Source organism: Danio rerio, chromosome 25 (genome assembly GCF_049306965.1).
Source record: "Danio rerio strain Tuebingen ecotype United States chromosome 25, GRCz12tu, whole genome shotgun sequence".
NCBI classification, from domain to species: Eukaryota; Metazoa; Chordata; class Actinopteri; order Cypriniformes; family Danionidae; genus Danio; species Danio rerio.
This window is the reverse complement of record NC_133200.1, coordinates 30,920,001-30,932,734: the sequence shown is the minus strand read 5'-3', so window position 1 is coordinate 30,932,734 and position 12,734 is coordinate 30,920,001. Positions and strand designations below refer to the sequence as shown.

The following is a 12,734-nucleotide window of genomic DNA, read 5'->3' as shown; positions in this document are numbered from 1 at the left end:
TTTAGTGACGCATTTGGTAGTGCCGTCGCCTCACAGCAAGAAGGTCGCTGGGTCACTGGTTCGACCCCCCCTCAGTTGGCGTTTCTGTGTGGAGTTTGCATGTTCTCCCTGCGTTTGCGTGGGTTTCCTCCGGGTGCTCCGGTTTCCCCCACAGTCCAAAGACAGGTGAATTGGGTAGGCTAAATTGTCCGTAGTGTATGAGTGTGTGTATGAATGTGTCTGTGGATGTTTCCCAGAGATGGGAAAATGACAGATCTAACGCAGTATTAGGTTTTACCATGTTATACCAGTGTAATTAATTACAGGTTAAATCCTCAGGAAAAGTTCTGTTGTATGTTTATAAATCCCTCTATGGCCTGGCCCCTGAGTATATTTCTGAGCTTATTATTATGCAACCCGTGAGATCTCTTCGCTCTATGGATCATTTCTATTTACAAGTTCTTAGATCACGCTTAAAATGTTGAGGTGATAGAGCTTTCTCGGTAGCAGCTCCGAGACTTTGGAAGAGATTTTCCACTCTCTTTAAGAACAGCTCAAACTTTTGAGTCTTTTCAGAGGTCACTGAAAACACACATATTTTATTTAGCTTTTAATCATGTGATGTGAGTCTATGTATTTTGGTTTTATGTATTTTTATATGCGTTTTGTGTTTTATGTACAGCACTTTGGTAATCATTGTGGTTTGTTAAAGTGCTATAGAAATAAAGTGAGTTGAGCCCACTCAATAAAAAAAGTGTAAAATGGTCACAAATTACTATGTAATGTATAAAACCTCTAAGCCTTTGTACAGCTGTTTAACAACAACAAACTACTGGCAAACGTATAAGAGTATAGCCTATAGAAAAGTACATATAGCTAATATTTACGTAAATTGTAGACGCACATCAGTAATTCACAATAAAGGGGTAATTTATCAAAGATTGTGTTATTAATGTCCTGTGACACATTTGAAAGTACACATATTATTAAGTGGGTTGTTACATGAGTATAGTTACACCAGTATTACACAAGTAAATACTATGTACCAGTGTGTTCATACACTGTAGTTACTACTTACACAAGTACACTAAATAAAAAAAAATCATAAAAAAGGTAAAAAAAAAAAAAACTGGTAGCTACGGCTGACAAACAAAAACCATAAAATTACAGTAAAATTTCTTTGATGAAATAAAGTGCAAAAAATAATAAATCTACAGATATTTTTATTAAAATTTTTACAGAAAAACACTTATTTTACAGATATTTCCTAGATTATTACGATCAAATCCATTTAATAAAGTTACACAATAAGAGTTTTACAGAAAAACACTGGTATTTTACAGACTTTTCCTAGATTATTACGATCGAATCAGTTCATTAAAGCTACACACTAAGAGTTTTAAAAAGAAACACTGTTATTTTACAGACTTTTCCTAATTTTTTACAATTGAACACCATCAATAAAGTGACTGCACTAAAGGTTCAAGAGAAAACTTGAACAATGTTATTTAAAAGAATTTCCCCTAAATCCTTACGATTAAACAGCTTTAATAAAATGCCAAGACATGCTCATGGTCGTAGTTTAACAATTTATTTTGGATCTAAAAATTCTGGAAAAAACAACAAACGAGATTAAATTTACAGTCGTTACATTTTATTGAATGGGATTTATTATTAAGGTGTATGGAATGATTTAGTTACAAATCTTAAATGAAATGGAACTGTAACAAGAAATGGGACGCTGACAAAGGAGTGCAGATCCAAGTGCAGGTTTATAACACACAGATGTTCAGGCAACAGTCAACACAGGGGCAAACAGATGTATGCAGGGAATCCAGAGACATGGTCAAATTACTGGCGAATGGTCAGTCCCAGTCTAATTAACAAACAAAGCAAGGTAAAAAAAAAAAAAAAAAGAAAAAAGAAACACATTGTTATGTCCACAGTAACAGTATAACAAGACTTAGCAATTGGTGCGTGCGTCTGTGCTGTTTTTAAAGTCCATGTATCAGTTTATAACGATCCTCCAACTGTATGTGTGTGTATTAACGCAATCAGCTGAATCCGGAACAGGTGCATGTGAGCTGATTTGATCTATTTCATTTATTGAATGGATTTGATCATAATTATTTAAGAAAAGTCTGTAAAATACCAGTGTTTTTCATTTGAATGAAAACATCTGTAGATTATTTATTATTTTTTGCACTTTATTTAAACAAAGAAATTTTACCGTAATGTTATGGTTTTTGTTTGGCAGCCATAGCTGCCAGTCATTTGACATTTTTTTCCCTCGATTTTTAATCATTATATTTTTTTTACAGAGCAAGTAATTACAATTTATTACTTTTATTTCACGTAATTTTAAATCTACTTCAAAAAACAAATAATACGAAATTTTATTGTATAAAACAGGACAATTGCAGTCATTTGTCATTAATTATAATGTACATAAAATAACAGTCAAGCTGTTAATTTAAAGGTATTGTTTGTAAATTTTATGGACTTTTGAATAGAATTTAAAATAACAGAAAAAATACCTAATAATACTGTAATTTCCCTGTATAAAAAACAAAAATGTCAGTAATTTGCTTTAATGATAAAGTACCTAAAATCAAACTATTAATTTAGAAGGATTGTTTGTCATTTTACTAAGTATTGAATATAATTTGAAATTACAAAAAAATTGTGTAAAAAAATATTTTCTGTAAAATTAGTTTTTTTTTTTTTTTACAGTGCAGTCACCGTGTAAGTTCACAGGTATAATAAGCGACAATATAAAGTGGGACCGAAATGGTCGATTTTAATCAAAACAATTCACTCATTCTTTCATCATTTTCTACAGTTTTTTTTTATATCAAAAGCTAGTTAATCTAAAAAGAATACATTTTAACGACGCCATTGTCATAATTTCCGCTTGGAATGTTGTGATTAAAGTAGATGAATAACAGACAGTCTTTGAATCTGTTGTGGTCTTTGGCTTGTGGCCCTATAGCATCACACACTATCTGTTCTGGATGGCCACGGTGCGCTGGGTTTGAATATTTCTGCCTGAGCTCACCAATTATATGAGAGGAGAAAAGACCACATTGGTGGCGCTGACTGGGCGTGAATGGGACTCAGAGTTTGCAGAGCTGTGCTGAAAAGAGAAAGAAAACCTGTAAGCAGAGAGAATACAGACTCTGTGTGGTGCATCGGTGAATGAGGCCACAGTTTGGTTGCCATAGATCCAACCCTGAGTTTTGTGATTGACCGTATACAAATAAACAAAACAAAAACAACTTTCTGCTTCTCTCCGTTCACACATTTATTACTTTTATGACATAGTTTGGAAAGGGTTAATTTGTTTAAACATGCAAAATTAGGTGGTCATGAATGTGCACATTTAGAAATGCCAAATGGCATTAGAAAACAGAAAAACGAATTAAATATATTATTTTAGTATTTTGCAACGCAAAAACAATCCTCTAGAGGGCACTATTTAAGTTGGCAAAACAATGCAAAAATATGTTAGCCCAATTGTAAGGTTGTTTGGGGGAAAATACAAACAAAACTAATAAATAAAAATAAAAAACGTAGAAAACTTGTAGCTATTTTTATGGTTAGGGAAAGCTCATTTATCATTAATGTTGACTTTTTATTAAGTGGATAATCGGTATGATATGGGATTATTTGTTCCAAACATGTAAGACTTCTGTTAAAGATATTTCCTTTGTTGTTGTAGGTATTTTTAAGCATATCTGAGCGTTTTTTTATTTATTTTCCATTGAAAGTTTGTTCATAAAAATCTGATGCGTCCCACATGAAAAATTACAGTAGTAATTTATAGTTAACACTAGTGTTTTTGACTAAAGGAATTATACTTCTACTATAATACTTTGAAAAATTTATGCTATAGCATACTGTAGCATGAACTATGATAAAATGAAATGGTGATAAACTGAAATAAAGTACAGTAAAAACTGTGGTTATAGTATAATATGCAATAATTGCAGAATACTTAGTACAATATTTGGATCATTTGTTTATATTTAAACAGTTGTTGTATTACCACAGATAGAATTACCACAACAGATTCAAGTCCTTTACAACAATATGGTTCAAAAACATTTTTTTTATGTTCATAAAGAGATAAAAATGCTTTTATAGCACAAAAAGATGACATTTTTGGCTTTATTTCTTAAATAAAACATGATATGAAAACATTCTATATGAACCCTGGAATTATAATGGTTTTTAAGAGTATTCTTAATGCACTATAATGTATGCATAATCCCTTAAAACGACTTTATATGTTGTATAATCTGATTAATAATCTTAACACGTAATCTTAGTGCATTATAGTGCATGTATAATGCATTGATTATATTGTGTATTTAACCCCTTTTTGGGGAAAGAATATAGATAGTGATTACCCAAAGAAGACAATTCTCAGTTGTTTCCCCAGCATATACTATCTGACTAGATGTATACACTACTCTTGTTGTTGATCCCAGTTGTAAGAGCAATAAATTATAACTTGACTTCTAGTTGATCAGTTGGAAAAGTGGCAGGTATATTTTTCCCATGAATTCTTTGTCAAACAGCATTTCAATCATCACAAATACTGCAGAAGACCTACTAGGACCCTCATGAACCCAAGATTCTCCCCGAAATCAGTCAAGTTTGGTCAAGGAAAAATCATGTTTTGGGGTTACATTCAGTATGGCAGCGTGCGAGAGATCTGCAGAGTGGATGGCAACATCAACAGATTTGTGTTGTTCATTACATTACAAATAGGGATGGGCCGGTAAAGGTTCTGATGGTATGACAACCTTGGATAAAAAATATCACAGTTTCACGGTATCGTGATCACTGCTCTAAATAAGTTCAAGTTCGATTTATTTATCCAAACAGTCACAAGGCAGCACAAAGTGCTTTACAGAGATGATATAGACAAGCAGTACAAACATAAACAAAACAGCAACAATGTAATGTAAAAAAGAGCATAGGAAATGTAAATTAGATTATACAGAAATATTTTGGATTCAGTGCCTACAAATAAAAAAAGCAATTGAGCCTTTATATAATTCCACTTAGTTAAGAGATGCTACCACATTAAACAGGATTAAAAACAAAAGCGTTGGCCCCTAGAGGAAGGGACTTATGCTTCAAATGACCTGGAAAACAGATGAGTCTTTAATATAGACTTTTTTTAAATGAGCTTGTGGAGAGGTAAGCATGATCAAACACCCAATGAGGGGGGAGAGCATGCTCAGAGCCCGGCGGCTAATCAGCAGGCCAATCAGAAATAATAAATAACACCTGTTTATTCTAGTGATTGAGCCGGAGAGACACCCTTCTTAAGGAGAAGAGAAGGAGCAGCCAGGAGGAGAGAGAGAACACACACACACACACACACACACACACACACACACACACACACACACACACACACACACACACACACACACACACACACACACACACACACACACACACACACACACACACACACACACACACACACACACACACACACACACACACACACACACACACACACACACACACACACACACACACACACACACACACACACACACACACACACACACACACAGCTACATGTGTGGTGGCGTTTGAAATTAATAAAGCCATTTGCTTACCTGAATCGCCGACCCTGTCTTCTTCCCTCAACAACAACGAACAATAGTACAGAGCTCTTTTTAAATGTCTGGGTAAAAAACAAAAAACCCTTTTCCCCTTTGAACACAATATATTTTATTTTGAGAAACATTTTTAATATTTTGGAGCAAACATGTCAGGCTGCATAATTCAAATGAATCATTGACTTCTTCTGCCTTCATTCGTTTCAAAAACCCAGATTACTTTACATTTTAAAATGGCATATTTGGATATCTTTTCTGCTGGAGAGACTGTTGTTTTAAAAACTAAACAAACAAACAAACAAAAAAACAAAACAATTTTTTTACACATACCAGAGGAACAGTATAGCAGAAAATTTTACCGGTTTTAATACCTTGACTTTTCTAAAACGTGGTATACCTTGAAAACGGTTATTGTCCCATGCCTAATAACAAATCACAGGAGAAGGCAAATTCTACAGAAGGATAGCACTCCTTTTCATACTTCAGCCTCCATATCAAAGTCCCTGAAAGCAAAGAAGGTCAAGGTGCTCCAGGATTGGCCAGCCTAGCCACCAGAAATGAACATTATTGAGCAGGTCTGGGGTAAGATGAAGGAGGAGGCAATGAAGATGAATCCAAAGAATCTTGATGAGCTTTGGGAGTCCAGCAAGAACGCTTTTTCTGCCATTCCGGATGACTATACTAATAAGTTATTTGAGTCACTGATGTACTGTATGATGTCACAGTGGTTAAGGAAAGGAGCGAGGACTCAGGTGCAACAAATAATGGGTATTTAATAATATTAAAATAAAAATAAAAGCCAAAACAAAACTATCCCGAGGGGGAAAACATTAACAAAACACACAATCAAACTTGGCTGGGCTGGGCTGGCAAGACAAGACTGGAGCAGGAACACAGGGGGAGTGTAGACGACGAACTGGCACAGGACTGCAGACATGAGGGGATTATAAAGCAGAAGTAAATTGACACAAACAGGTGAACATGAGAAACTAATAATGAGTTAACAAGGAGGGTGGGACTAGACAATAGACGGGAGAGCGCATGACACAGAGAGACAACACAAGCCATGCGCTCACATAAAACAAGACTGAACACGCAGCCAATGAGAGAACTCGTTAACCGCGTGTTCTTATGACAAGACAAACAACACTGAAGCACAACAAAAGCATGCGGCAACAATGTAAACATCGAGCTACGTGCTTTGACAAGAGACGCAAGACTTGAGCACAGTGGTGTAGCGCAAAATGCGGAGGGCCCCCTGCAGGGATCACCGACGGGGCCCCCAGTCGAAGGTGGGCGGGGTGCTTATACAGAGATATACACATATATCTATGATCGGGAGTTTTCCTGGATGTTAGTATGCAATTTTTTTTATGAAAATGATAATTTTACATCACTTTTTTACATTGATGGATCACTGATCGCACAGGCATTTCTGACAAAAAGCTTGTGTTTGCGTGTACAGAAATGTACTATTCACCCTCGCTGTTAAATTTGATCTAATCCGTGTCCTGAAACACAGCTCCTCTCCTGCTTTCACTTCTCATACTGACGGAGGGAGCGATTTGTTTGTGAATGAATCTCCGTTATGAACGACAGCGCTAAAGTCCCGCATCTTCACGTAATAACACTGTCCGGACTAGTGCGGTTGAATGACATTTGTCCTGGAAGCACTGTACCAATGTGGCGGCGCTATAGACGCATGCTCAGGGTCCCTTTGCGATATCAAGTGTATATATCTATGTCACAAATTGAGGAGCGGGGAAAATAGGCGGGGTGGATCGACAACGCGGGGAATTCTTCACAAACTGAGGAGCGATCACAAACCGAAAGCCGCAAGAGTTCAAAGTAGCCAGAAGTCATTCATTTTTTTAACGAGAACCGGCGGCGAGAAACAGCGGCACGTCTTCATTGGCTATGACGCGGTTCAGCAATCAGAATGAAGTAGTCCACCGCTTGAGAGGTGTTCAGAGAACACAGACCTATGAACTTTGGTTCCGACCACAGTTGTTCCCAAGAGTTTGATTATTGCGGTTCCTGAATTTTCAATTATTGAAAATCGCGACGACGTGGGGCCCCCTAATCACGCGGGGCCCCCCCGCGGTGCGTGCCCTGCGGGCCCGTCTGCTACGCCACTGCTTGAGCACACGATAGATAAACCTTACTGTGCGCTCACACATATGCAACGCGCATGCTTCATCTTAGCGCCAACCAAAACTGAAACCAACTAGACGGAGGCGCCGAGAATAAAGCAGCGCGATGCTGACAGAACAAACACAAACACTAGTACAAAAGCATGCGTGTCCGAGGCACGGAGAGCTCGCGCGGCCGTATCAAGCGAGAGTGCGCACACTCTGCGCATACCCACAACGGCGCGCGCGTGCACACACAGAGCCACACACAATGACAGAAACAGGACAAGACAGGGCCAATGTTTGGATTCTGCCACCAAAACAAGAATTCACAAGACCAGAGTGGCAAAACCCTGACAGTATGGATGCAGTCCTCCAAGCTTATGAATCATACACAATATTCATTCTTTTTCCACTGCACCATTTCTTTATATTCTATACTGTATATTATGCCTGTTAAATGACAAGACTTTTGTCTAAGCAAAGTCAGACCTTACTGTCCTAATTAAATACTTAATAATCAAAGCATGATCATATTTTATCTTGGTAAAATAAACAATCTAGAGGCCTTTGCCTTTCATATTAGCCACTTGTGATAGCAAATGATCAACAAGAAGTCAAGGTATTATTCATTGTTCACAAAACTTTGGATAGGTGACAAGATTTTGTCAGGGAGTGCTTAAAATATACCCCTTTTAAACAAATGTGCTTCTCCCCAGCAAAATATCTTCTTTTGGCTTTAGATAAGGAAAGAAACAGACTTTGAGCAAAGCAAAACATTCCACAGTCAAATGCCAAGACTTTGCCAGTTTTACTCTGACTTTTAGGTTACAGGCCAACCATTCTGAATCACTTCAGTCACATAACACAGCTTTACATTCCCTACGTTGGCTTTCACACACGCTCTTAAGTGCTTTTCTGCTTGTAAATAGGCTCTGTGACTTCAACTGGAGAGCTGCTTTCCAATGCATCCTTGAGGCTGCATGCATTTTATTGCCTTTATTCCTATACATAAGGAAACAGAGATCAGTTCTCTATAGTGGAATAACAGTTAAAGGATGGAGGGCTTTAATTAGTGAGGTGGCTTTTGATTCGTGCCACAGAATGGCTGGTGCAAATGCACAGGGCAAGAAGATTAGGCGGTTCGCTAGGTGACGTACGCCCAGCTCCTTTTTTGCCTACTGGAAACCCGGTCATTGAGACTGAGGAGCCTTGGGGTGTTAAGCTGCCGGGGTGCCAAAGGGGCTGTTGTATGGGGTGACAATAGGGTTCTCTGGGCCCAGACAGAGGATGTGATAGGGGAGCTAATGCATCCTCTTGGAGAAAGCCTTGTGTGCAAGAGGAGAGAAGTGAGGGAGTCTATTTAGCATGTGCAGCATTCAACCTCAGTGCATACTGGGTGATAATGTAGTGATGTAATGCAATAACTTTAGAGTTAGAATGGGCAAAATGTGAACATAAAACAAGTATAATTCTTTAGTGAACGGTTCAAAAGATCTTTTGAATAAGCTGAAATTTAATTAAGACATGCTTGCATTGAATCAACATTATGCAAAGCTTATTCAAGCCAAGTAAAGTCACTTTAATTTACAGCACTTTATACATTGTGGATTGTCAAAGTTGTTCAAATAGATGAAGAGGTTAAATTCATAGCAATATTTCCTTTTGAGGGACATATTAGAGTAGTGGTATGCTATTGATCTAGTTCTAAAGCTAATCAATTCAGTTTCGGATTGTCAGTGTTAAAGGAGTGGTCCACTATGATATCCTATTTTAAACTTTAGTTGATGTGTAATGCAGCTATGTGAACATAAACAGCATCTCTAAATGTAATACACCTTTAAGTTTAATGCAAAGGGAGGCATTGGCTTTTATAGAGTTAGCTTAGCAAAGCCTATAGTGAATGAAGTTTGAGGATCATAAAACAATATATCTGGACAAGTGAGATCACAAATGCTTCAGGTTACATGCATTCACCACATGCATGCACCCTTCGCATCAAAGAGCCATGGTCAGAGGCGCTGTAATGTTGTAGCAGAGATAGCTAAATTGCTGTGCAAACGCTACTATTCCGACAGAGCTTGTTCTGTTTCTGTTTTTTTTGGGCTTCCAATGGACACGGCACAAAGAGAGAAGTGCTTACAATTTAATTTTAATTATGTTCCAGAGAATTATAAAAATATATAACTAGCATTGACAAAGGAGAACTTCCAGAATCTCTTACTGTTCAGTGCTGGATTTGGCTAAAAACTCCTCAAAGAAGGAGCAGCTCTAACTATAATAGACAAAGCTGTGGATTGTGAGCCACAACCTGTAAGTGTTATCATTTGTTGATATTTTTGATCTATTAAATGCACAGTTTCTAGCGTTAACAATATGTTGTAGCGAGGACGTAAACAAGGATGTTAACAACTGGAAATGCTGCTACAAATTATGCAAATTCATATTTATCTGTCAAACCACTGTAAATCACAGACAATCTTCACCAGCGCTGCAGTGTCTATGCGAAAGATATGTGAATGTTTCAGATTACTTACACATGCAAATAATGGCACTTGTCGGGTTCAGCAGGCATGAGGTTCAGCTGTGTCCTCAGTGTCATTTTCTGTCCGATTCAGGCACAAACTGATATGGCTAACCAGGCCCTGCTCCACAGGGGACCAGGGTGGGCCTGGCCCACCCAAATCAGAAGCTTGGCCCACCCTGGCCCCACATCAGATAATTTTTTTTTTGCTATGCGTTTCTTTACGCATCAATAATGAATGCAGCATACATACGATGTGACCTTGAGCTTTAAAAACATGTTTTGGCAAGCCAAACTCATTTACAAACTTGATTAAAGTATTCAGTTTTAATCATTTTAAACCATTCAAGCATTAGATGGAAGAGAACCTAATTCAGCTTAAAGTTTGCATCACGCGTCTCAGTGTGCATTACCAAATGCACTGCCCTTTAATTTCATTTCATGCAGCCATAGCCTAATTCATACAATAGAAAGTCCTATAGGACACAAACAATTCAGCAGCACAGCGTAGGATAATCGTTAAATAAACATTTTAGCATTTTTCTTACGTAAAGCGCAAATAAGGTTCACTGTCTGTGAAATCAACAAATAACAGGCAGTTTCAGTAGTTCATGCAAAGTGCAACATACAAAGTTCAAACAAACATTCAAAAAAATATATTTTTTTATTTTTAAAATGTTTTGGCCCACCCGAAATGTCACTTGAACCACCCTGAAGTTTCAGGGTAATAGCTACTAACAGCTACTCTGACTTACAGTATTTGTAGGGATATGACGCTCAAAAAAAATTTTTTTTTGCAATTTTTGTTTTGCTCATTGAAACTACCTATTTAAAATTAGTCGAAACACAATTCTTGAGATTTTATAGGGACAACAATTTTTTCAGATGGACATTCATAGTTTTTTGCATTCAAAATCGAATTTGAGTGAATCACAATAATGTGAAAAGCGGGACCATTTCTCACACTCAAGTACACTCAAAACATGAGTTGAACACTGCTAATTACATTCAATGACATTTTTCCACAGAGCGGTATGGTTTGGTACAGTCCGCTATGCATTTATGTTAATTTCCACCGTCAAAAGTACCAAAATAGTGAATACACTACTCTTTTTTTGGAACCTGTTCAGTATGGATCACTACAATACAGCACCAAAACAATGAAGCAAGACTTGCTGCTGATTTAAAGAGAATTGTCACTGATGGAACGGCAACACAGGAACCACCATTTTTAAATGCACAGAAGAGACATGACACTTTTACAATGACATTGTAGACCCGAGTTCAAACAAAGCTTGTCGTTTAAGAGCCACATGCAAAGAAACAAGAACATGATCTATTGTGTGTCCTCCAATGTTGCTTATGGGACTTGAGTGCACTGAAGATGCGATATGTGAATGGATTCTTTGAGCAAGAATGACATTGATTGCTTATTTCTGACATATACCATGCCTACCAAGTAAGGGTATTATAGCCAGTGGAAACACAAGAGAGATCAAGGTGACCCATACCAAATTACACTGTACTTTATTATACTGACACGGGGAACTGAGGCATTGTTGTCTGGGTATATTATCTAGTAAACAATGAGTTTTTTTTTTGGGATTAACATGTTCATGAGAAAGAGACAGGAATAAAGATCTGAGAAACTCTGACAACATTAAATTATTTGTCAATCATTATGCTTTTAACCAAAGCAAATTTGGTGAAAATGAATCAAGACTGTTGAGGATTAACAAACTGATGGCAGGTAGTTATGTGCCTAAGGCTAATTGAAGTGTGAGGATAAGAAGGCTTACCTGTTAGTCTCATTTAAAAGAAGGCTAATATTTTATGGCAGGAATGTCTCAGAACATACTGTGCATCACACTCTGCTGCATCTTGGGTTGTGTAGCTGCAGTCCAATCAGATGAATGATGCACACTGTTCACACCAAAAATGCCAAAAATAGGCATGAGAGTTTCAAAATTTGACCATGCACTGGAAGAATATATCATGGGCTGATGAGTCCTGGGTTGATGGGTCCATTTATCTGAGGAAGTGATGGTTCTTGGGATGCAATGTGGTACATTGGAGGTAGACGCTTTGGGAATTGCTCTGCTGGAATCCATGGTTAAAGCTATTCAACTGAGAACAGAACTCCTACTGGATTGTAGAGTCCATACCTCATCAGACAGGTTCTGTTTTGGCAGCACACAGAGGACCAACAGCAATTTAGGTGTCAATTAATTTTGTTCTATTCCATTAATGTAGGAAAACCCAATTCTGCTCCTGGAGAGCCAATGTCAAGTTGATTTTAGCACCCATCTTTCATCGTTATTTCTATTGCGCTTTTTTCAATATAGATTGTGTCAAAGTATGGATGGTGGGAAGAAGACGGGGAACCCAGGGGAATCCCATGTGAGCACGGGGAGAACATGTAAACTCCACACAGAAACATCGGCTGGCTTA

The 12,734-nt window shown here is 37.5% G+C and overlaps 1 protein-coding gene across 4 annotated transcripts in view; it reads right to left on the bottom strand.

The window, feature by feature from the left end:
• Positions 1 to 12,734, bottom strand: part of slc15a5 (solute carrier family 15 member 5) — a 48,792-nt gene that overhangs the window by 26,797 nt on the left and 9,261 nt on the right. For 2 of the 4 annotated variants that reach the window (XM_073943259.1, XM_073943260.1), the window contains exon 1: positions 3,038 to 3,116. The exons of the other annotated variants lie outside the window; for them this stretch is intronic. The gene's annotated coding sequence lies outside the window, so the exon portion shown is untranslated. Of the gene's footprint in view, positions 1 to 3,037; positions 3,117 to 12,734 lie in introns of those variants that run through there. 4 annotated transcript variants of the gene reach the window in all.